The 24,413-nt window shown below is 35.1% G+C and overlaps 1 protein-coding gene and 1 non-coding gene across 2 annotated transcripts in view; both read left to right on the forward strand.

Moving 5' to 3' along the window:
• Positions 1–24,413, forward strand: part of VWA8 (von Willebrand factor A domain containing 8) — a 381,934-nt gene that overhangs the window by 69,251 nt on the left and 288,270 nt on the right. The gene's annotated exons all lie outside the window — the stretch shown is intronic.
• LOC126016917 (U6 spliceosomal RNA) lies at positions 14,213–14,319 on the forward strand. Its single transcript, XR_007498601.1, has one exon. It is a non-coding gene; the product is annotated as a U6 spliceosomal RNA (small nuclear RNA).

A 24,413-nucleotide genomic window follows, 5' to 3' on the forward strand; every position in this document is an offset into this window, starting at 1 on the left:
TGAGGGGCCTCCAGGCCTTCACCCAATGATGCTAAGGGGCCCATATAGTGCTAGGGATCAACACTAGTTTGGCACAGGTGTAACCCTTCTACTGCCAGCCTCACAGAGTTTATTTAATAATACTTTGACAAATACAAGGGTTTTGTCAGGAATGGGAGATAATAGGTATATACTGAATAGATTTTATCATGGCAAAATAGAGGTTACAAAACTTGCCATTTTAATAACATTATGATTAAATATCACTGGCATTAAGCATCATTCCTAATTGAGGCTATGCCTGTACATATTCTATGCCCCCCCCCATTCTGGTAAACATCTATATTTCCCAGTTTTAAATTTATCTGTTTTACATACTTTGTATTAAATAGGAATCTACAATTTTTTGTCCTTTTATATCTAAAACTTATTTTTCTTAGCATGATAGTGTGATTCATCTATTCTTTAGAATATAGCAGAATTTCTGACCTTTTAATGATTTAATAATCTTCTTTGTTTGTTTGTTTGTTTGTTTTGGACTATACCCGGCAGTGCTCAGGGGTTACTCCTGGCTCTGTGCTGAGAAATCACTCCTAGTTTGGAGGACCATATGAGATGCCAGGGATCAAACTCACATCCATCTTGTGTCAGTTGTGTGCAAGGCAAATGTCCTACCATTCCGACTACCACTCTGGCCCTAAATAATTTTCTGTTTCATATATCTGCCATTTTTTTTTTATTTATATGCTATTGAGTACTTAGGTGTTTCTAGTTTTTCATTGCTGTGAGTATTGCAGGTATAAATATTGGTATACATATGTCTAAGTTCTAAATAAAAGTCCCTGATTTTTAACAGGAATATATATATATGTATATATATATATATATATATTGCTAATTCATACTGTGACTCTATTTAACATTTTAAGGAACTACTGAGCCATTTTTTATATAACTGAACCATTTTAAATTCTCACTGACAACAAAGCAGTGTTCCAAGTTTCCAATCCCTCTATATTTTCAACAACTCTTCTTGTTATTTTCTAGAATATCATTGCCCCACCTTTTTTTTTTTTTTTTTTTTTTTTTGCTTTTTATTTTTTCTTAAGGCCATACCTGGCAGTACTCAGGGTTTTTTCCTGGTTCAGTCAGGAAGGCTCAATCTTGGCATCAGGGCTTGGGAACCATATGGGTGAAGAGGATTGAACCTGGGTCAACAGTACAAAAAACCTGTTTTCTGTTTAACCCATATGGAGTTATATTTTTAAATAATAATCATCCTAATGGGAATGAAGTATTAACACATGAATTTGATTTGCATCTTCCTAATAACTAATAATTTTGAGATCATTTTTTCATGTGCTATTTGGACATGTGAAAAGCTTATTTGGAGAAAAACCATTAAAGGCTTTTGCCAGCATTTGATTAGAATATATTTACTGAGGTGTAGGAATTTTTTTTATTGATTCTTGATATTAACCATTCTCAGATATGTGATGTTCAAATGCTTTATCTCAAACCATGGGTTTTCTTCTCTTTTGATACTATCCCTTAAATATTAAAGTCTTAAATTTAATTTTGTTGAATACACACACACACACACACACACACACACACACACACACACACACACATTTTTTGGTTTTTGAGCTATACCCGGTGATGCTCAGGGGTTACTCCTGACTTGGGGGACCATATGGGACACCGAGGGATCAAACTGCAGTTCGTCCTAGGCTAGCGCCAGCAAGGCAGATGCTTTACCATTCCATGTCATTGCTCTGGCCCCAAATATACACATATATTTTTACTAAAAATACAAACACATACCACATCTTAATGATCTATCATTAAACACTTGGTGGATTCTATATCTTAGCTATTGTCCTTGCATGCCTGGATGAAACTCACTATTTTTTGTGATATATGTCATTTATTTGTTGTATTTATTTGTATCCCAAGATTTTTTTTCAGTTGATTTTTTTGCTGTTATTGTTTTTTTTTTTTTTGGAAGTAGGGGTTCCCCAGTTGTTTTAGGGACTACTCGTTAATGCTTTGCTTACTGGGTGAGACAGTTAATATTAAGATACAACAATGAAGAGCTGCTTAGGCCCAGAAAAATGAGGTCTAACTAGGGCTTTATCCAGTGGTTCTTCGGGGACTTCCAAGGCTCTGCTTAGGTACTAGTTGTGCTAAGGATCAAATTCAGGGCCTTGAACTGCAATGTATATATCCCTGAACCTTGAGCTATCTCTTCAGCTCCTCAGCTAATTTTTAAAATTCTATATTAGTCTTTGACTGGTTAAAGTACCTTAATTTTGGAGGTGTGGGGGTATTGTTGGGCTATACCAGTTATGCTCTAGGACTATCCCTGGCTTTGTGTTCAGAAGTGACTCCTGGCAGTCACTTGGGACCACACATGGTACTAGGGACTTGAGCCTGGGTCTGTGGGATGCAAAGTCACACTGGAAGTGCTCAGGAATTACTTGTGGCTCTGTGCTCAGACATCATTCCTGGAACTGCTCTGAGACCAGTTGTGGTACTAAACTACAACTAGGGGATTAAACCAGAGTCAACTACATGTAAGACAAGTATCTTATTTCTTTTGCAATGTCTCTGGTCCCTAGTACCATCTTTTTTGTATCAGAGCTTATGATTTTTGTTCTTTGAAGTATTTTAGAAACCAAGTTGATACTGTTTATTTAATTTTATATATGTTTTGCATTTTTAGTTTATTTTTAACTTTATTGTTACTGACATATATATATATACATATATATATATACATATATATATATATACTGACATTTTTCTGAGCCTAAGCAGCTCTTCATTTTTGGATCTGTTTTTTTATTAATAATTTTTATTTTGTCCAAAAGTGGGTTACAAATCATTCACAGTAGTATTTTAGGTACATAGTGACATTGAATCAGGGGCATTCCCACCACTAGTGTTGTCCTCTTCCACCCCTGTTCCCAGCATGCATGTGTGTTTTCCTTTTCATGTTTTGGGTCACACTCAGAATTGCTCAGTATTTACTCCTGGCTCTGGACTTAGGAATCACTTTTGGCAGGGCTTGGGGGTGGGGAGGATGGGAGAGGGGGAGACACATGACCATATGAGGTATTTTCAGATTGAATCTGGGTCTCATTCTGGCCCCAAAACATTATTATTTTTTAAAATGACTATAAACAAGTTACTTGTATGACTTGAGATTATAAACTTTTGTGGCAATTCACTCTTTCACGAATTTGTTTAGAAAATTTCATTTATATTTTTAAAAGTATTTTTTGAACCTTAGTTTAATTAGTGAAAGTTTAGAAGAAATTGTAATTGCAAGATACATTAACTTGTGAGCTCTAAAAATGTATCTTGTAAAAGATACATATATGTTTTCCATGAAGTCAATTTTTTTCTTTCTTCTTCATTAAGAGCACATTAAGGTGCTATTTAGTTCCCTTTTTACAAATGAAATATTTTCTGATGTGATGCCAGGGATTAAATCTGCTGCCTTATATATTAAAAATATTTGCTCTGTCTCTCTGGCCCAAGTAATCTATTTTTTTTTGTTTTTGTTTTTGTTTGACTTTGGATCCCCCACAGCTGTGCTTAGGGCTTACTACTAATTCTGTACTTAGGAATCACTCCTATCCAGCTCAGGGGAGCACATGGGATGCTGGAGATCAAACCTGGGTCAGCTCTATGCAAGTCAAGTGCCCCATCCACTGTACTATTGCTCCAACCCCATCTAACCCTAAGACATCATTTAGGATCTGAGTTTTTCTGAAAAGGGGAAATACCCCAACTTTATACAAAACATTGTTAAACCTATCATTCAAATATTCTGTACAATTTTTACCATCTTGTTTTAATAAAAAGACAAGTTAAAAATGGGCTTAAAAGGACGTAAAGGTAAATTTATTGTAGTAATGCCTCTAAATTATATATATGGCACCTTCCTTAATTAAAATAAAAACTAATTCTAATGAAAACTGCTAATAATTTATGCACCATCAGTTTTTCTATATGTGCTATTTAGGTAGCAGATATCTATAGTTATTTTATGGTATTAGAAACTTAAGGTAATGTTTATTCACAAATGTATATATTCTATGCATGGTTCATATTTATGATAGTTTTTGGTGGGACATTTCTGGCTTTGCCACTGGGGACAAAATCCAGTGGTTTTCAGATCTTTTCCCTGGCTTTGCATTCATATATCACTTGTCTCAGTGCTCAGGGTGCCAGGGATTAAACCAGGGTCAACCACATGCAAGGCAAGTGCCTAATCCTCTAAATTATCTCTTAGACATTTACGTTGATTTTTTCCACCATAGAAGTAGCTATCCTTAATCACATGTGTAATATATGAAAATTAGTCACCTCATTCTCTTGTCTATTAAAGAAACTATAAAAGAATATGTTATATTCATCAATTTACATCTCTTAGCATGGTTGGAAAACTATTATAGGTATCCTATCATTGAAAAATATAAAAATAGAATATGTTAATTATAAAAATATAAAAGAATGAGAGACAGACAGATTTTGTGAGTAACAAAGCTCACAAAATATTTAATTTACAGGGCCGAAGAGATAGCATGGAGGCAAGGCATTTGCCTTCTGTGCAGAAAGACGGTGGTTCGAATCCCAGCATCCCATATGGTCCCCCGAGCCTGCCAGAAGCGATTTCTGAGCAGAGAGCCAGGAGTAACTCCTGAGTGCTGCAAGGTGTGACCCAATAACCAAAAAAAAAAAAAAAAAAGAATTTTCGACAGTTTTTCTGTTCAAATTGTGGACTGATGAATAAATAAAGTTAGGAATAAGTTACCATTAAAGTTGGTGACAGGCCATTCTATATCCGGATATGCCTCTGAGATATGAAGTCAGTGTCTTCTAGTTAATGTCTTAGAAAAGGTCATTAGGCGACCTTATTAATCTGTCTGAAAGCAAGGAGCTTATTATAATTGGCAGGTGTGCAACATTCTCATAATATTTTACCCTCCCTGTTAGTCTCTACTGTTACCACTTAGATTCCTGCCAAGATTGGAAAATTTGATAAAGAGATGAACAAACTGATCACAATCTGAAAAAATCTCTTTTTCACATTTGCTTTTGTTCATTAATTAATGTTTAGAGTATGACATAGTTCAAAAGTTTCTAGATATATGCATTTTGGAAAGAAATTGACAACTATAACAGTAATATGTCTTGTAAGTAGATTCATTTATTTTCTGTTTGGCATCTTTCCATGGACAGCGTGTATTAGTCACTGTATTGCTAGTGGTAGATTTTGTAAACTGTTAATCAGTTGGTTTTCAAGATAGAAACCAAGTTATTAAGATAAAATCTGATTCTTTTGCTTACAATTTTGTACTTATTTGTAGAAATCTTTGATTCTCATGATACATAGGATCTATTTTAATAGAATTAAAGGGTGTATTTAATTATCTTTAGTAATATAATTCATGTTAATGAAAAATTTTCAGAGTTCAAATTGACATTGAATATTTAGTGGGAGTAACTAACTCAACACCTGTTTTCTTAGAAGACATGGAGATTTCCTTGTTATTTGTACATGTATAAAGCTACACTTAATCTGTGGGTTTTGCTTTATTTTTAGACCACTATTTTTAGAACTGGATTTTATACAAAGAAAAAGAAAAAGTCAACACAAATTTGTGACTGCTCATAAAATGAGTTTTATAATAGGTTATAAAAACCTTAAATCATTTAAATTAAGTGTTAGGTCAGATTCCTTTAATGGCTTAATTTTTTTTAAGCATTGAAGCCAGTGATTTTGTAATATTTGAAAAAATACAGATTTTTTCCTTCATAAGGAAAAATAAGGCATAGTTCCAGATTTCTTTCCACACTATCGTAAACAGTACCAAATCTGAGATCTTTCTTCTGTTTGACTAGTTGAATTAAATCCCAAGTCAGTGCCAATAAAATTTTAAGATAGAATAGGCTTGGGGACTTTTAATGAAAACAATCATTGTATAAAGCATTTTGCAATCTTAGAAGCATTTTTATCTTTGTGAAATTTTTCTTCCTATAGCTAAACTTGCATTTATTATCCCTTCTTCCATTTAATCTACAATCTCTGCTTCCAGTTTATCCAAAGCAAGTAACTACACCCCAGTACTATCTCGCTGATTGTATAATTTATTCTCAAAGCAGTATATGTCATCATTAATAAGAACTTTAAAATAGTTGATTTGAGCAAATAGTTTCAGGTTACCTAGGTCAGGTTACCTAGGCTTCTGTCTTATATTGTTGTCTTCTTGATTTGAGTTTTTCTTGTCGCAACACAGAGCATATTCTAAAATTTATTTCTTTTCATAGTATAAAATTCAGTGCAGTAAAAAATATATATTTACATAATATATAAAAATATAAAATATAAAAATAAATATAAAAATATATATTTATATAATATAAAAATACATACATAAAGTATTGTAAAAGTGTCTTTTTCATTTCAAGGGCCTTTTTTAACTTTATTTATTTATTGATTGATTTATTGATTTATTGGTTTCTGGATCACACCTAGCAGCACTCAGGAGTTACTCCTGGCTCTGCACTTAGAAATTGCTCCTGGTAGGAAAGGGATGCCAGGAATCAAACCAGGTCTCTCCCTGTAAGTTGCATGCAAGGCAAACTTCCCCACCACTGTGCCACTGTGCCACCATTCTGTGCCACCACTCTGGCCCCTGAAGGGACACTTTTTATGTTACTTCAAATTTTTTCCTGGTAGGCATCTTTTATGAGAATCAATAATCATTTTTATTGTTCTTTGTCATAATATATTAGATATGTAAATTATAATGCATTATGGTTACTCATATTTGTAAATTATGAAAATACTTATTCAGCTTACAAAATTATAAATATTATTATGCCATATTATAATAGCTATCTCAGTAAAGTTCATCAGGCTACTAATAATAAATCAAGGAGTAATTGTAGTATAATGTCTGAATCACAAATTATCACCCTTACTTCCATAAATTGCTTTATTAAATAATATGCTCTCTTAGAAACTAAGCTCTCTTAGAGAATATGCTCACTTAGAAAATATTTTATAGCTCTTCTTGATGTATCAACTTGTGTCAAGCTTGTACCCAACAAGCTCTAACAATATTACAATTATTATAGGTGAACAACTGAACATATTTTCATTTTATAAGTAAAGTAACTACAGTTCATATCATAAAATTGATTTAGGTGGCTAGTATAATTTGTTCTTATCATAGATTCAAAATATTTTTTGGGAGGAGGTTCTCCTAAGTAGTGCCTGGCAAGACTGCCCCTCCATTCCCAGCTTATTGGACTGGCAACAGAGTATGTGGTGCTGCCTACCTCCTTGCAGTTCTGGGATTTTCCCACCCCTTCTCTCACCCCTCCCTTCACTCCCCAGCTGGCAGTGCGGTGGTGAACTCTAAGGCTGCATGTAGCAATGCTGGGTCATGGTAAACATGACTAATGCTATCATTAAACTGGGGTCATTTGTGTGCAAATGCCTAATTTCTGTACACTTTCCAGCCTGACATCTTCAAAGTCTTTACGTAGTGCTTGTGTTTTCTTTTAAAATGTCACAGACTTTTTCTTATTTTTTCCAACTTCATAAGAGAAGTAGAAGGTAATTCTATGTAATAATAATTCTATTATTTAAATGCATGAAAGAAACAAGAAAAACTTGTTTTTCATATGAAATTACATGAAAGGTAGTTTTAAAGATTTAATCTTTAAAAGCAAGTTACTTAAAGGCCAGTCACTTGTCAATTTGCCAAGGAGGAAAAATACCAAATGCCTGACAAATACATAATTTAAACTATAGGTCAGATTGGATAGTGTAAAGATTATGTTGGAAAGGCTATGAGTGACTTTTCAGTAAACAGTGACTATATTTTTTTTAAACTGGATACTCTGGAAACTTAATTTAGGATAGATATATTTGAAAAACAATGAATTTCTGTGCTCTAACTGTTAGAATTGCCATGAAGTTTGCTTATAGATAGATAGACATGAAGTGTAAATATCATACTGCTGACTGAAATGAGTCCGAGGAAGAGGGACCAACATAGGATGATTTCACATATGTGTGGGACATTAAAAAATAATAGCATTGTATGAAAATAATATCAAAAGACAATAGCAATGAGACACAGGAGGATTTGTCCATAATAGGAAGCTTGTCATAAAGGGGGCCATTCACTTAGGACAGAAAAGCAAACATTAGGATAGTGATAGTTGAAAAATGATCATTCTGGACAAGAACTGAGTCCTGAAAGGAGGTAAAGTGATATGCATGATTCCTTTTCAGTATAAGTATTGCAAATGAGAATGTCTAAAAGGAAAAAAAAGGGACAAAAGAAAGTGAGAGAAAAGAAAGTGTCTCCTCTGGAGGCTGGTTGGGCATAGTGGTGAGGCATATGTTGGGAGGAAAATTGGGGAAATTGATAGTTGAAAGTATGCATTAGTGATATGATGGGTGTTAGAATGTTTTATGATTGAAACTCAACCATCAACAACTTTGTAACTGCATATCTCTTAGTGATTTAATAGGGAAAAAAAGAAAAAACTTGTAGTTGAGAATTTATATCTATTCTCTTATAGTTTTCCTGTTTCTCTTATGGTCAACTATTTTTAATGAGAAGCAAATGTAATGGTGATACTAACCCTCAGAATGAAATATTAAAGGTGAGATAGTTTTTTTCTTTAAATAGCAGATAGGGTTGGAGATGTGGCACAGGAAGTAAGGCATTTGCCTTGCATGCAGCTAGTATTGATTGACTCCCCCAGTCTATCCAACATTGATTTATTTCTAATTTTTATTTTGCTCCAAAATATTTCATCTTTTTATAAATTTTTTCTAATTGTCTCCCTCAATCTATCCAACGCTGAATTTGAACTTTCCTCTAAAATATTTCATCTTTTTAAAAAAATTTGGAAGATGACAGTCAAATTGTGTTGTTTAACACTCCTCTTATTTAGTAAGATTTGAGCATTCCATCCTTGAAACAATACTACAATTCAATTCCAGATAATGATCTGCATTTCTCTTGGCTTGGTTTATAGCCTGGGGCATTGTGCTTTTCTTTCACTGTTCTACCTATGGATCAGTAGGCTGACTTGTCAAAACTAGCACCGTTATCTCTTATATTTTCTGTATATTGTTCCCAGTTATCATTTACTCCTTTTTATGTTTCAGCGACAAAAAATGCAGTTATCATTCTATATTCTATTAATTTTTTGTAGTAAATCTAAGATGCCATGAGTTATAAAACATACCAAGATTTTATGTACTATCAAAGTGTGGCAAATTATGATCTAAGATTTTTCCTTAAAATTTTAATCTATTTTTTAATGAAAGAATTCTTCTAGACTCAGTTTTCATGATCTATTTTTGTGCATGCAGAAAAAGCAAACTATAAAAACAGTAATCATTGATTTATTTCTTAAAAGTTCTTTACCTTCAGAGCCTGACTCTTTCAAAACAATTTATGATTTAGATGTCAGTGTTCATATTTTTCATATAATATTCTTTGATTTCTGCACTTTGGCAAGAACAGAGTGCTCTTTATTATTTACAGGATATTTTTCCAAGTTACTGACAGCCATTCTTCTGGTTTGGGTACTGGTACTAACTTTATTTTAATAGGTGCTGACAGAAATATATTTAGGCATAGCTATGACTCATTTGTTTCCCAAATGGTCCAAATTTGTTGACTAAAATATGAATGAATTACAATTGCCCCTTTGGCCATAGACATATAAAAAAAAATTCACACATGTGCAGGTAGTGACAACTAGCTGGTGGGCTGCTTTGATAAGATTCTGTCCATTTATAGTCATAATATAGTTATTCCTGTATTTCAGGTGTAAAATGTAGCTATATTGGGATTTAATTTAATTTAAAAGTTTCTTCCAGACCCGGAGGGATAGCACAGTGGCGTTTGCCTTGCAAGCAGCCGATCCAGGACCTAAGGTGGTTGGTTCGAATCCCGGTGTCCCATATGGTCCCCAGGAGCTATTTCTGAGCAACAGCCAGGAATAACGCCTGAGCACCGCGGGGTGTGGCCCAAAAAAAAAAAAAAAGTTTCTTCCATTGTAAGCTCCTCAAAGTCAGGGACATTATGCTGTCCAATTCTGTGCTGCTTACAATGATGCAGAATAGATGTCTGTTTGGAAAAGTGAAGCTAGCAAGCCCTATGTCTTCTACTAATTCTTTACCAAAATATTGAAAAATGAGTATCCATACTTTCCTTTTCATAAATATATTCTTCATTTTGGCAGGGGAAGGGAGTGTTCAGTTGCACACTTGTTCTAGCTCTATCATAGGAATGTACTGAAGTTTTGTCAGCCAATCTATACGTAGACAATTGTGATTATTTTAAAACAACTTTTAAAAAATTATAATCTCATTTTTTTTCAATTAAAAGCTTCTTAGTATTATACCACTGTATATATCTTAAGAGTAAGGTAAGTTCAGAACTCTTGAAAATATGCTGATGCATCATATTCACAAACTAAGTACCATTACCACTTCACCACAGATCATTAAAATACTCTCCTCTTGTGTCCCTTCTGTAACCTCACTTGGTAGCTTCATTTCTACATTCAAGTTCTACTTTTTAAAATTAAAAAGTTTGTTTGATAATTGCAAATTGCAAACTGAGTTGCAGTGATTAATCTTGGTATGTTTATTCCCATATTGTCAGGATTAATTTCTAGAAGTGGAAGCTTCCTAGGTCAGTAGGTAAATGTATGTATAGCTTTCTTCTATATTTCTTCTATAAGAATGACACCATATTGTCTGCCTTGCAAGCGCTAGCCAGGAAAGGACCACGGTTTTACCCCCTGGTGTCCCATATGGTCCCCCCAAGCCAGGGGCAATTTCTGAGCTAGTAGCCAGGAGTAACCCCTGAGCATCAAACGGGTGTGGCCCGAAAAGCCAAAAAAAAAAAAAAAAAAAAGAATGACACCATATTGTATTCCCACTATCAATGCCAATAGAGAAGACACTTATCATTTTTTTTCTGATGAATCATAGTTTGCAATAGTATTGATGTCAGTGTTTCATGCTTGTAGTGCTGCGACAACCTACCCACAATCAGAGTGTCAGAAAATTCTTCCACCTGTATTTCAGCATTTCTTCTTTCCTCCCTCCATCACTTCTTCAGTTCTTTATGATTCTATTAACCTATTTTAGGTTTTCACAAGTTTCTTAATGTTTTCCAATTTGATAAAATTACTCAGGTATAGTTAGTTTTAGTTTTAATTGTTTATTTCTTATATTAGAGAAATAGAAAAAAATCTTTTTTTTTTGTTGGGGGACCAAATATGGTAGTGCTCTGGGTTTATCCCTGCTGAGGCTTGGGGGACCAGATGGGGTACTGGTGATTGAACCTACATCACTAGAATATGCCATGTCCAGGGCAAGTGCATTCATTGCCTTCTGTACTATTACAGACTCCAAGCTCATTTTTTTTTTGGTGGTCTTCAGGGACTACTCTTGGCTCAGTGCTCAGGGGGTTGATTCAGGCAGTGTCCAGAGTAGTTCTGATAGTGCAAATACAAGTGATTCTGGTAGTGCAAGCAGTTTGCACTCCAACTTGTTGAGCTCTCTTTCTGCCTATTTTTATTTTTTTTTATAATCTTTATTGAGACCAGTGTGAATTACAAGTCTTTCACAGTTATATTTAAGGTACATAATGACAGTGAATTAGGGAAATTCCCATCACAAGTGTTGACCTCCCTCTGCCTGTTTTCCCAGCATGCATCTACCTCCACCCTTAGTCCTTTGGACTGCTAGTGTAACAGGTCTCTATCATGTACAGCTTGTTGTAGTTTGAGTAACTTGATTCTATTGTCATTGACTTTGGGTTGAATATTTAGGTCTGATCATTTTTCATTTCCATTCAATGTTTGTGAGACTGCTTGACCCTGATACCATCTACTTTTTTTCCTTCAATTTTTGAGGCAGAACAAGTTGATTTATGTTCTATAGTTCTGTTTGGGAGAAAAAAAGCAGGGAGGAGCCCCTGTCTAAAAGTTATACATATAAATTTAAAAGAAGAAAAAGAAGAAACAAAACAAAAAAATAGCAACAAAAAAAAAAGAAAGAAAAAAAGAAAGGGTGGGACTGGTGTGGCAATGTGTTTTTATTTTATTTTATTTTATTTTATTTTGCATAGGCACAGAAATATTGAGGAAATTAGAAAGGAAATTCCCTTGATATTAGAGATACAGGGATTCTCCACTCTTGCAGCATACTGTCATGGGATCAACTACAGACTTGGGCCATGTTCATTGTCGAACCTTTTTATGGAACCAGGAAATGTTCTACTCAGTTGTGGTTTTCAAAGTCAGTCTTCTGTAATTAGAGATCTTGGTTTTTACACTGGTACTAGGAAGAAGTCTAGGATAGAGTCTTTCTTTATGGTTCCAGAAGTTCGGTTGTTGCAGTCAGTCTTCTATAATTAGTGATCTTAGTTTTTGCACAGACCAAAGGATGGAGTGTCTTCTGATTTCATCTCACAGTTAAGTGATGAGGTAGGTCAGCCTGCCCTTAGATCAAGTTGTTGCTATTTCCTCTTTGTCAGGATGTCATATGCACCTAGCCTGGTGCAAGTTGGTGTGAGAGCAGTATTAGGGACTCTCCTGGGGGTAGTTTGATTCCTGTTTCTGTTAAAGGGAACTGTGTCAGTTTTAAGTTTGGGGTTTGATCTTTGGGTTGGATGGTCAGTGTCCAATCACATAGGACTAAGTCTAGTACTCGTAATAAATGTTTAGGGTGGAAGGTGCCCCTACATTATAAAATTTATGGATTTATTCCTAGTAGAGAAGAGCTTGTTACTATCATAAGATTTCACCATTTTAGTGTGCCTATGCAAAAAGGAATGATGCCATATTATATTGTTGGTGCATTAGGGGTTTCTGGCCTATTTTTAAAAGGTAGTTATTTTGTCTTAGTAAATTATCTTTCAGTTCCTTTGCCTATTTTCTATTAGTTTTATTTTTGTCTTTTTCCTCTTAAATTTTAGAATTCTTAATATAGTAAGCATATTTGCCTTTTATTTGTGATAGTTGCTGCATATTCTATAAAAATCTCCATTATGTCATCCTTTTTCAATTCAAGTTTATCATTCCTATTTGAAAAACTATCTATATAGATTTCCCTTGCTTTTGAATTGGATTGTATACATATATGTATTTATTCTTGAGTTTTTAGAGTGCTTTATAAATCTTGGATGTTAGTCCTTTGTCAGATCTATGCTGTATGAGTATTTTCTCCCATTCAAATGATATCTTTATTTTAACTAAATTATGTCATAGTGTAAAAGTTCATATGTAGTTTTATATATATATATATATTTTTTTTTTTTAATTTTCTTTTGTTTTTGGTTAGGCCTGCTCCTGGCTGTACTTAGAGACTACTTCTGGAAAAGTTCCACTTGTTTTGCATGCAAAGCTTTTATTGTAACCCACTGAGCTATTTCCCTGGGCCCACTTTTGCTTTCTTTATCAGTGAACTTAAGTCTATACTTAAAGACATCTCTAGTTAATGTCATATAGAATACACTGTGTTTTCCTCAATGTACTTTATGGATTTAAGTCTGCTTTTAAGTTCTTTCATTCATTTTGAATTAACTATTGTATATGGTGTAAGATAAGAAGTCCTAATTCTTTTTATTCATTTACATTTGCATGTGGCTAACTGGTTTTCACAGCAACAGTTTTTTGAGTGAACAAATTCTATATTATTCTTCAAAAGAACACTATACCATGTAACTTTTGTTTTATTTGCTAAATAATATGCACTTGGCATTGACAGATCGTTAAATTTTTTATTTAAACTATTGTGATTTACAAATGTATTCATAGCTAGGTTTTAGACATATAACATTTCAGGACCAGTCCTACTACCCCATCAGAGTATCCTCTCACCACTAATATTTCCAGAGTCCATCCCATGCACCACCCCTTTCCCCAGCCTGCCATCATAACAGGCACCTGTTTAGGTTTGGTTGTTAAAGTTTGAGTCTCTTGATTTCATTGTTTTTGACTTGAACTTGGATATTTAGTTCTGTCCTTTCTTGATACCACCAACTCCCCTTGGCATCTGTCCTGCATCATTTCATATGTGTCTTTCTCATCCTCCACTCAATTTATTTTCTTCTCTTTACTATATTCTGGGGCCTAGAGTGTTCTTAATAACCCCAATTAAGTGCTCGCTTCGGCAGCACATATACTAAAATTGGAACGATACAGAGAAGATTAGCATGGCCCCTGCGCAAGGATGACACGCAAATTCGTGAAGCGTTCCATATTAAAAAAAAAAACCCCACTTAAATAATTGAATTTCTTCATGCAATTATTCTATACTACATATAAGTGATATCATCTTGCATTTATCTTTCTTATTCTTATTATTCATTTATTATTATATTATTAATATTATATATTATTATTATTATTCAGGTCCATCCACGATGCTATGAATTATATAATGACATCACTTCATACATCTGTGTAGTATCCCACTGTGTATATTACCACTCATCTGTTGGACATGCAGGTTGATTGCAATTCTTAGCAATTGCACTAAGTGCTGTGATGAATAGTGGTGTGCATACATCCTTTTGGATGAGTGTTTTTCCCCGTGGGGATAATACCCAAACGTGGGATCCAGCAACAGTTTTTAAAGAAGCTTTTCTTCCTTCACTTATGCACTGACTTCCTTATTTATTTCTAAACTGTTACTCTGCCTGCCGTATTTTACATATTTAAAAATATTAAGCAACAGAAAATGAAATAGTGAATCAGAGGATTGATGCACTATAAATTTCATGCTTTTATTTGGAAATCCTTACTTCCCATGAACTGGATTTGCTTTTGAATATTTTTGAATAGATATCCATGTTTATGTTTTCTTCTGCTTTTCTACTGTTGCTTTAAAAATAAAACAGCAGAATCAAGGAATGTGGGAATTTATGAAAAAAAAAATGATGGTTTTCCACTGATAGAAGTTCATCTCAACAGTGTTTTTTTCTATAATTGGGACTTTATAAATCATATTTTGGCCTCTTTTTGGACAGCAGGATAATCTTAAATACTGAATATAATGACATTTAGAGTAAGCTTTTCATGTTAAGTTCATGAGTAGAATAGCTTGGATTATTTATATGGTAGGAAGTAGCACAAAATTATGTATTAAGAAGTCAGAATATTGGGCCCGGAGAGATAACACAGCGGTGTTTGCCTTGCAAGCAGCCGATCCAGGACCAAAGGTGATTGGTTTGAATCCCGGTGTCCCATATGGTCCCCCGTGCCTGTCAGGAGCTATTTCTGAGCAGACAGCCAGGAGTAACCCCTGAGCACCTCTGGGTGTGGCCCAAAAACCAAAAAACAAACAAACAAAAAAAAGAAGTCAGGATATTTTTTGGTTTAACTCAATGTTTATTCTTTTAGTATGGTAACCTTTTTTTTTTTTTTTTAATTTTGTTTTTGGCCACACCCTGCAGTGCTCTTGACTTCCTCCTTGCTCTGGGTTCTGGCATCATTCCTGGTGGAGCTGGGAAGGGCTAACACCTTAAAAGGTGCCTGAAATTGAACTGAAAATCTCCAGTGCAAGACAAATACTCAATGTCCTGTGCTATCTTTCTAGCATTATCTTTTGTATTTTATTTTTTTTTTTGGGTTTTCGGCCACACCTAGTGATGCTCAGGGGTTATTCCTGGCTATGCATTCAGAAATTGCTTCTGGCTTGGGGGACTATATGGGACGCCAAGGGATCAAACTGCGGTTCGTCCTTGGTTAGCCACATGCAAGGCAAACTCCCTACCACTATGCTACCACTCTGGCTTCAAGACCTGCTTTTTTCTACTGATGCCACACATGAAAAATCAACAGAAGAAAAACCAATAGTAATTTGATTACTGTCAAAATTTTTAATTCTGACAATCTTAGGATTGTGTTTTATGGGTCCTCAGTTTCTACTTCAAGAATTGCTTTAAGGGACAAAGATATAGTTCAGGATAAATGTACTTCTTTACATGTGACTGATTCTGGTTTGATCTTGTACCATATATGATCTTCCAGTGCTTCTAAGAGTGATCCTTGAGCACACAATCAGGAATAGACCCTGAACTCTGCCTTGTGTGGCCTATTAATAATCTCCAGGAAGAATGTGGTATTACAAAGGACATGCTTTTAAAAGATAAATATGCATAATAGAGATGATTAAGAAAGACTTATCTTCAAAAGAAATTATTTATTTACTTTTGGGAGGTATTCATTAATAGTGCTCAGTAAGCCCAGTGATCCCCTCATGGTGATTTTCTGCAAACTGAGTAGGAAGTTCAATGTAGGGGCTGAGATTATGTGCTACTGCTTGGTCCTACATTGCTGGGGGTTATCTGGGTCACATTAGCAGAGCTTGGGGTTTTTAAGACCACCCCAACCTTCCAGACTTCACTCAGCTGATATGGGAGGGACCATTTGGTGCTGGGCACTGAGCTAGTGATGACTGAGTGCAATGTACCTTACCACCCTGAACTACGACAGGGAGATCAGTGGCAGAGGGAGCAGGAGGTGCTGAAAATATTCCATGTAGAAGACTGTCTGGGAGACACTCATTTAGAGGGTGATGAAATCATTCACAAAATGAAAGCCTTCTGAGACCCTTCTGTCATATCTTAAAAATATTTTTCTTTTTTTTTTTTTTTTTGTGGTTTTTGGGTCACACCCGGCAGTGCTCAGGGGTTATTCCTGGCTCCATGCTCAAAAATTGTTCCTGGCAGGCACGGGGGACCTTATGGGATGCCGGGATTCGAATCAATGACCTCCTGCATGAAAGGCAAACGCCTTACCTCCATGCTATCTCTCTGGCCCCTTAAAAATATTTTTCTTTCTTTTTCCTCTCTTTGCTTCCCGTCTTTTCCCCTCTGCCATACTCAGCAAGACTCAAAGCCTATTATTCCCAGCTCTGTGTTGAGCACCATGTGGTTAGGACCTTGAACCCAGGCCTCCTGAATGTAAAGCCTGAACTCCAGCTCCCTGAGCTTTCTCCCTGGCCATGCCTTCTCTTTCTTTACTTTTCTTTTTGCCTGGTTTTATTCTTTCAATGTTGACAATCATGCTCATATTATTTCAGAAATAAAAGTTTTATCGTCTTACCAAAGAGTGTAAACATTTAGAAAGTATTATAAAAATGCTTTCTTTAAAAATAAAGTTGCTTTTTCACTTTAAAAGAAATCCTTTCAAGAGTAAGATGTTTGCCAAGTTAGTGAGATTTGTGATAAAGTCATCTGTTATCTTCTTGTGGGGAGTAGGCTCAAAAAGGAGAAAAAAGGTATTTAACTTTGATTTTGAAATTCACAGCTTTTGGTAAGAATAGTGTATTTTGTAAACAGTTTATACTAAAAATAAAAAGCAAATAAATACTTCTCAGTTTTATCATCTAGGTTTTAATTCCTAAATCGTATTTTTTTCTGCTTCCCCTATTTAAAAAAGAGAAGCATTTACTTAGGATTCAAATCTCTCTCATGCCATAGAACTTTGTTTTCAATTTATAAATATGTCTTATAGAAAAAATAGGCGTTCTCAAGTATTTGTATTGAAAGCTAATTAGTAGACCTATAGAGAAAGTCAAAAAGGACAGATAAGGGAAGAACATACTCTTAAAAATAAAAATTTTAATTGAATCACACGAGATGCAGTTACAAAGCTGTTTATGATTGAGTTCCATTCAATGACCAACACCCAACCTATCACAAATGCACATTTTCTGCCATCAATTTCCCAGTTTTCCTCCTACCTTCCTCCCTGCCTGTCTCTGTGGAAGACATGTTTTTTTTTTTCCTGTCCCTTTACCACTCCCAACATTTCTTCCTTGTTTTGTTTGTTTGTTTAAAAACTCTCCCAGCCTTGGGGGCTCAAGAGATAGTATAGCAAGTAAAGCACTTACCATGCTTGCAGCCAAACTGGGTTTGATCTCCAGCATTCCATATAGTCTTCTGAACACCTCCAAGAGTGATTCTGAGTATAGAAACAGGAGTAACCTCTGAGCATTGCTGGGTGTGACCACCCCGAATATTTGTCTATTTTTTTTAACAATTAAAATATTTATTTGTTTATTTGGGTCTTGAAAATAAACCTGCAGTTGCTCTCAGCTTTAGCTGGTCACTTCTAGGCAGGAGAGGCGAGATTTTGGGCAGGCTTGTGGGAGTGCAAGGTAGATCTCCATCTCCAGCCTGTATCTTTTGTCTTGGTAAGCCTTTTTTTTTTTTTTTTTGGTGTTATTTCATGCAGGGGTCTCCACATTTATGCCTAAAGATTAGCTTGAATCTGTCAACTCTTCTCTGTCTCACACTTACCTCCCTGCTTCATGAGAGGATCATTCCAGAGAGGCATCTCTCTTGCTGTGAGAAAGGTTTCAAAAAGTTCTCATAAGTCCAGTCAAATTACTTGTTGGGTCATGTCTCTTGGCCTTTTCCCTTTTCACTTTCCTCCATTTGTCAGTGGTCAGTATACCATCAATGTACCATCAGCTTTTCCAAGATCCTCTAAAGCTCTGAACATCTCTGTCTCACACTTACCTCCCTGCTTCATGAGAGGATCATTCCAGAGAGGCATCTCTCTTGCTGTGAGAAAGGTTTCAAAAAGTTCTCATAAGTCCAGTCAAATTACTTGTTGGGTCATGTCTCTTGGCCTTTTCCCTTTTCACTTTCCTCCATTTGTCAGTGGTCAGTATACCATCAATGTACCATCAGCTTTTCCAAGATCCTCTAAAGCTCTGAACATCTCTGTTCATCTAACCAAACATCTCTGGCCCCAATGTGGAGAATTTGGTGGAAAAATGCATTTGGAAAATGAAGTACTTTATAAAGTTTTTGTTTGTTTGTTTGTCTTTATAGCATACCAATCATGTCAGTTAGATATTTGTAGACATTTATAGCTACTTCTCTAAAGCTCTTGTGAGAACATAAAAATGCTGCTTTTATGATAGTCCAATGATAATACCGTTTTTTCCGGCGTATTAGATGACCTCCTACTTTTCCTGTTAAAATTTAGGGTTTGGGCTATATTTGCCATATAAGATTACCTCTCTTACTGCACACCAAATGGAAATTAAGAAACATAAGAGAAAAAGAGTAGAACCCTCAAAAGTTAACAGTATATGTTTAATCAAGCTAGACTTTGGAGTGGCAACCATTATTTTACATTTATCATTTGTAGTGAGTGACTGATTTTTTTAATATAATTTTTATTTTGATCATAGTGTCTTACATATTGTTGACAATAACATTTTAGGTACATATTTACATAAAATCAGGGTGGATTCCCATCACCAATTTGTCCTCCCTACACCTCCGTTTTTGTCCTACCTCACATTTCCTCTTCCTTCACCCGCAGGGCGGCTAGAATATGTGGTCCCCTCTGTGACTGATTTTTTAATTGTGATCTACATTGAGAGCAGGGAGAGGGGGCTCCTCCAAGACCAGCTGGCTGGGCTGCAGTGATTAATACGACCACTAGAGGGAGACAGCATTGAGAACAGTTTAGGGGGCTCCTCCAAGAGCAGCTAGCTGGGCTGCAGTGATTAATAGGGGCATTCCCACCACCAATTTTGTCCTGTGTCCCCCTCCTTTTTCCTGCAGGGCTGTTAGTATAAGTGGTCTCCTCTGTGTCTAGCTTGTTGTAGATTGAGTATCAATTCTGTTGTCATTGGCTTTGGATTTACAAATGATAGGTCCTAATGGCTAGAACACATTTTATTTTGTTTGTATGTATCAAACTACATTTTCTGGGCCAGAGATATAGTAAAGGAGGTAAGGTGCTTGCCTTGCATGTGGCTGACCTGTTTTAATCCCATTTGGACCTCTGAGCACCTCCAGGAGTGATTCTTGAGTGCAGAACCAGGAGTAACTTCAGAGCTGTGCCACATGTGCCCCAAAAAAGAACAAAAGAAAACAACCAAAACAAAACAACATTTTTTTATTATTCCATGAGTGAATACTCAGATTGATTATAAATTTATAAATCACTGGAAATAATGCAAAGAAGAACATGAGAGTGTAGCTAGCTATTCAGTTGCTTATCTTCATTTTCTTTGAATCTATATACAGAAGTGGGATTGCTGGATCATGTGGCAATTCTATTTTATTTACAATTTTTATAAGATTTCCTCACTTTAGTGAAAAACTTAAAAATGTTCATAGGAACTGTAGATGGTAGTTACTAGGAATTGGTAGGTGGGAGAAATGGGGTAGTTCTATTTTTAATGTTTTGAGGAACCTCCATAATGCTTTACATAGCAACTGTATCAATTTACATTCCTGTCTGTAGAGCATTTCTCTTTTTCTCATAACCTCACCAACATGGGCTATATTTTAACATTTTGTAGAAATGAGATCTCATAGGTATAATAAAATTTGACAGGGTCTACCTTGTATGTAATCATAGTTTTGCATTGCTTTCCCTGCTGATAAAAGATGTTGAACATATTTTCATGTATTTGTTGACTATTTGTGTTTTTTAAACTGCTTCTTCAATTCTTCTATCCATTTTTCATCATTTTGGTGGCTCTTTCACTATTAAGTTGAATGAATTCCCTAAATTTTTTTTATTAACTCTGTCAAATATATGAATTCCAAATAAATACCGTTTTCCATTTGTTCACCATTTAATTTTGTTGATGGTGATACTTTCTATTGCTAGTTTAGTAACTCATTTTAGTGCCACTTTATTTTTGTTTGCTTTTGTTGCCTTTGTTTTGGTGATAAGTTTTTGTTTAGAAGTCACCAAGACCAATAGCAAAATTTTTACTGCTTTGTTTTATTCTCACAATTTTATTTGTAAGTCTTACCTTCAAATCTTCAAGTCCATTTGAGTTGATTTTTGTATAAGGCTTGCGTTCTATCTTTTGAATGAGTTATACAGTTTTTACATGCCATTTATTAAAGAAACCTCTCAGGTTTGCTTATGCATATGTGAATTTATTTCTTGTTTCTATTCTGTTTTGTTTGTTTTTTGTTGTTCTTATTGTTGTTGTTTTTGTGATGCTCAGGGGTTACTTCTGACTATGTTTTCAGAAATCACTCCTGGCGTGGGAGACCATATTGGACATCTGGGGATCGAACTGTGGTCTGTCCTAGGTTAGCGTGCATGGCAAACTCCTTACCACTTGTGCCACTGCTCTGGCCCCTCTCTATTCTATTTTATTGATCTGTATGTGTTTTTATGACAATCCTTTTTTAATTATTATTAAAGCTCTATAATATAGATCAAAATTAAGAACTATGATTTCTCAAAATCTGTTCATTTTTCTCAAGATGACTTTAAATATTCAGAGTTACTTTTGGTCCTAAACATCTTAGGATTGTTTATTTTTCTTCTGTAAAATGTGTCATTGAAACTTTGATAGGTTTAGCATTGTATCTATAGGTTCTTTAGTGTGATTGAACTTTTAACAATACTATTTATTTTTTTTGTTCATGTGAATGGAATGTCATTACATTTTATCTTTTTCAGTTGCTATCATTTCTGTAAATTGCATTGTCCTTATAGGATTAACAGAAACTTGACCTTTGCCAATTTTACTAATCTAATTGTTTAAAAAAAAATTTTTTTTGGTGTTTGACCCACACCCAGTGACGCTTAGGGGTTACTCCTGGCTATGCGCTCAGAAATCACCCCTGGCTTGGGGGACTGTATGGGATCCCAGGGGATCGAACCGCGGTCCATCCTAGGTTAGCCACGTACAATTGCCCTACCACTTTCGTCACTGCTCCGGCCTCTAATTGTTTTAATATTACCTTTAAACTTTTAAGACTTTTTACATACTAGCACTATTTTATCACTTCTTTTTTTTAAAAATAATATTTGTTATTTAAACACCTTTGTTACAAACATGATTGTGGTTGTGTTTCAGTCATATAAGAGGACACCCCCCATCACCAGTGCAACATTCCCACCTCAATGTCCCAAATATCCTTCCTCCCCACGTCGCCCCCCCCCCTGTACTCTAGACAGGCTTTATATTTCCCTCATACATTCTCATTTATCACTTCTTTTAATGACCTAAATTGTTAATCTCAAATTTTGTTAGATTCAAATTAAAAAAATTTTGTTATTATTTCAATTGATTCAGATTCAACTGTCATTTATTAAATATCCACTATGTACCAGATAGTATCTCATTCATTATAAAAATATTTTCCACTTCACCCATTTACCATGTTAGAAGAATGGCAGAACTGAAATTGAAGTCCACTATTCTTATGCTGCTACTTTCCATACTGACTGACTAGAAGGGTTGTACTTATTGTTAAATAAAGGCAAATTCCCTATCCTAGATGTCTTTACTGAAGACAGAAGTACTTGGAATAACCTTGTTTTATATCTAATTTCTATTTTCTTTTTGAAATCACATGTTATTAGGAAAATGTTATTAGTATTAAACTAGTATTGTTATTTTCCAACTTGTTCTAAAACAGTGAAACATTTGTGATAAATTACAGCCATATTTGCAGTGTTGTTTGATCAAGTGTTTCTGTCATTTGTGGGCACTAAAAGGTTTTACTCTATGATTTGTTTTGCTTTCCTTTTTGAATTAGACATATTACTTTTTTTTTTTTTTTTGGTTTTTGGGCCACACCCAGCGGTGCTCAGGGTTTACTCCTGGCTGTCTGCTCAGAAATAGCTCCTGGCAGGCATGGGGGACCATATGGGACACCGGGATTCGAACCAACCACCTTTGGTCCTGGATTGGCTGCTTGCAAGGCAAACGCCGCTGTGCTATCACTCCGGGCCCTACCTTTTTATTTTTTATTTATTTGTATTTATCACTTTCAGTGAAGCAAGATAGTTTCTGTTGAACAAAATTTATTTTGGAAGACATGAGAGGAGAATTAGAAAAGAATACATGTTCAGGGGCCGGAGCAATAGCACAGTGTTATGGTGTTTGCCTTGCACGCAGCTGACCCAGCATGGACCTTAGTTTGATCCCCCAGAGTCCCATATGGTCCCCCAAGCCAGGAGTGATTTCTGAGCACATAGCCAGTAGTAACTTCTGAGCGCCACCAGGGGTGACCTCCCCCCCAAAAAAAGAATACATGTTCAAGAGAAAACACGCATGAAAGAACAATCTTCTTACCCCCCATAAAAATTTAGTTTGGATTATTCAGAAAATGCTTGAATTAATAAAATTTATTCTCGTTATCTAAGATTGAAAGGGATTTATTAGGTAGCTTACAAAATTTCAAGTAGCAATAGGATATAGTGCTTAGGTTTAATCAGTTTGGAATGACAGAACCAGGAGAATCTCAATCATGGCTGTCTTATTTTATTTATTTATTTATTTATTTATTTATTTATTTATTTATTTATTTATTTATTTGTGAAGCAAGGTAATTTTTTTTTTTTGGTTTTTGGGCCACACCCTGTGACGCTCAGGGGTTACTCCTGGCTATGCGCTCAGAAGTTGCTCCTGGCTTCTTGGGGGACCATATGGGACGCCGGGGGATCGAACCGCGGTCCGTCCTAGGCTAGCGCAGGCAAGGCAGGCACCTTACCTCCAGCGCCACCGCCCGGCCCCATGGTAATTTTGTTGCATCTTTCTAGAAACATGTGAGGGGAAAGAAAGAGAGAAGTACGTGTTCAAGACAGAAACTGGCTTCTCCAGTGTGGAAATAGGCAAATGAAGAAACATTGAGACATACGAGCTATATAGTCAATGGCGAACATGAACTCTACCATCTAACTCCTGTCACTATCAGTTTTGTTTTCGACTTTCCAGAAATCTAGTTGCAATGACATCTGAGAAATGTTTTCGGTTTTTTAAAGATAGTAGAGGGGATATAATTGAGTTTGACTTCAAATATATTTCACTTTATTTAGAACTTTATACTTTATTTTACAAGTATTAAGATATCCTATAATTAGGATTCTTCTTGCCAGTGAAATAGCAGGTTTGACTTTTAGGCAGCATCAATCAGAAAAATTTTGTTCTTTGTTCACAGATCTTTGAGGCAAATCATTTTGAAGTAGATTTGATTAGTTACAATGAAGAGAGCTATAAAAGATTAAAAATAAACTTCCAATTATTGTGAAGTAACCTAAAAATAGATTTTAATGTTATCATACCTATACATACACATATATATGGAGCATTTATTTTGTGGATAAAGGCTAAAATTATTTTTTAAAATAAGAAGTTGGGGAGACATTTGGAAAAGTTTATAATAATTTACAACGTAGTAAAACGATAGAACTCATTGTTTAAGATCAAACATAAATGCCACTGAGAAATATTGGATCATTCCCCGTGCTGTGTTCACTGAGAATGTTCCAATTGTAAATAATGGTTTCATTTCTATTTTTGGACTAAAAATTATTAGCATTCTGCATTTATGTAATATTTATGC

This window comes from Suncus etruscus, chromosome 8 (assembly GCF_024139225.1).
Source record: "Suncus etruscus isolate mSunEtr1 chromosome 8, mSunEtr1.pri.cur, whole genome shotgun sequence".
NCBI classification, from domain to species: Eukaryota; Metazoa; Chordata; class Mammalia; order Eulipotyphla; family Soricidae; genus Suncus; species Suncus etruscus.